Below are 2,500 nucleotides of genomic sequence, written 5' to 3'. Positions count from 1 at the left end.
GGAGAAGCTGCGCTTGGTGACGTTCAGGGTTGGGGTCAGGTTCCAGGTTCTATCCCCTCACTACAGGAAGGGAATTTCAATCCAATTCATGATTGGAAATCAACCCGTTTTTTTCTAGGGGAGAATTTGTCAATTCAGGAATTGAACGTCAGTTGACTTCCTGTACTGAGCGAATCAGAAGGTTGGGCTGACCCCTGACCCCTGACCCCGACCCTGGTGCCTTTGGTGCAAAATGTTCCTGTAGGAGGACAGTGTCCACTGTCGCCGTCAAGACACTCTTGGTAGACCAGATGTGTAACTGTTACCCCTCCCCCCATCCCCCCGCCCCCCCCCCCCCCCCCATCCCCATCCCCCAGTCCCGCCTTGCAATGGACAATGGACATACACATCACAGACATGGACCCCATGACATCCCCACACACACACACACACACAACCCCCCCCCCCCCAACACAGAACAGAGAACACGGTTAAACCAGCCAGGTGGGACCGCAGGGCGAGCACAACAGAGACCACGGTTAAAACACGTTCATGAGTTTTATATACACAGGACAGCCATAACAGTCAGGATTGGTCGTCGTGACGATGGAACAGCATGACGTGATGTGACGTTGTATGGGAGCATCGTTGACAACAGAGAGAGGACACCGAGACACAACTACAGCCAACGCTTCAGGGGGGAAACATCTAGAAAAAGGTGGGCCCGGTCACAGTTCATGGTCGGACCGCGGTCGACGGTCAGCGGATGAGAGGTCCTACAGGAGTCGAACTGACAACAGAGATGTACGGAGACACGTTTACAACACTTGACGACTCATCTCTAGATACACACTACCACCCTTGATGACGTCACTGGCGACATCACAGACCTGGCAGAACACACGTGACAGAACAGGACCCTGTTTATCTCCTGGGGAACGAACGAACGAACGAGGGAGGGAGGGAGGGAAGGAGGGAGGGAATGAGGGAAGAAAGGAAACGGGAAGGCATGGACACACAGAAACACAGTAAATAGAAAACACTAACAACACCCCCCCACCCCACCCCCTCAGCTGTACATCCCAGCAATGCTTATAGTTTGTGCAGTAGCCAACACCACCCCACCCCCCCCCCATCCCCCAAGGTTTGTGCTATAAATACTGTCTGTATGTCTGTCCCTGGGGGTAGATTGGGGAGCTTCAGACAGACAGACAGACATTGATACCCCATCACATTTACACATCTTTCCCTCTCCTCCCATCTCCTCCCCTGCCCTCGCTGATGTAGGGGGGGTTCTCCAGGGTAGGGAGGGTTCTCCAGGGTAGGGAGGGTTCTCTCTTTAGGAGGGTTCTCCAGGGTAGGGAGGGTTCTCCAGGGTAGGGAGGGTTCTCCAGGGTAAGGAGGGTTCTCTCCAGGGTAGGGAGAGTTCTCCAGGGTAGGGAGGGTTCTCTTTTTAGGAGGGTTCTCCAGAGTAGGGAGGGTTCTCCAGGGTAGGGGGGGTTCTCTCTTTAGGAGGGTTCTCCAGGGTAGGGAGGGTTCTCCAGGGTAGGGAGGGTTCTCTCCAGGGTAGAGAGGGTTCTCCAGGGTAGGGAGGGTTCTCTAGGGTAGGGAGGGTTCTCCAGGGGGGTAGGGGGGGTTCTCTAGGGTAGGGAGGGTTCTCCAGGGGGGTAAGGAGGTAGGGGGGTAGGGGGGGTTCTCTAGGGTAGGAAGGGTTCTCTCTTTAGGAGGTTTCTCTAGGGTAGGGAGGGTTCTCCAGGGGGGTAGGGGGGTAGGGGGGGATCTCTAGGGTAGGGAGGATTCTCCAGGGTAGGGGGGTTTGAGGATAGGAAGTTCTTTCTGGGGGTCAGATAGCAACTGTGGGGGTATGATACTAGAGTAGTGTATTTGTGTGTGTGTGTGTGTGTGCGCGCATGTGTGTGTGTGTGTGTGTGTGTGTGTGTATGTGTTGTCAGTCCTGCTACACACAAACTTTGAAGCATATGACATCACACAAATGACGTCTGTGTATTTAGAATTCTTCTGAGTGCACGAACACACGCACGCACGCACGCACACACACACACACACACACACACACACACACACACACACACAGTGCAGCTCTGAAGGTAGAGGTGAAGAGAGGAGACAGACCAGACTGTAGTAGTGTAGTGTAGTGTAGTAATGTAGTAGTATAGTAGTGTAGTAGTAGTGTAGTAATGTAGTGTAGTAGTAGTAGTGTAGTTTAGTAGTATAGTAGTAGTGTAGTAATGTAGTGTAATGTAGTAGTAGTGTAGTGTAGTAGTGTAGTAGTGTAGTATTAGTAGTGTAGTAGTGTAGTAGTTTAGTAGTGTAGTAGTAGTGTAGTAGTTGTGTAGTAGTAGTGTAGTAGTGTAGTAGTATAGTAGTGTAGTGTAGTAGTGTAGTGTAGTAGTGTAGTAGTGTAGTTGTGTAGTAGTAGTGTAGTAGCAGTGTAGTAGTAGTGTAGTAGTATAGTAGTGTAGTAGTGTAGTGTAGTAGTGTAGTAGTAGTGTAGTAGTGT

Source organism: Argentina silus (genome assembly GCF_951799395.1).
Source record: "Argentina silus genome assembly, chromosome: 2".
Lineage (NCBI taxonomy): Eukaryota > Metazoa > Chordata > Actinopteri > Argentiniformes > Argentinidae > Argentina > Argentina silus.
This window is presented reverse-complemented; position numbering follows the sequence as displayed.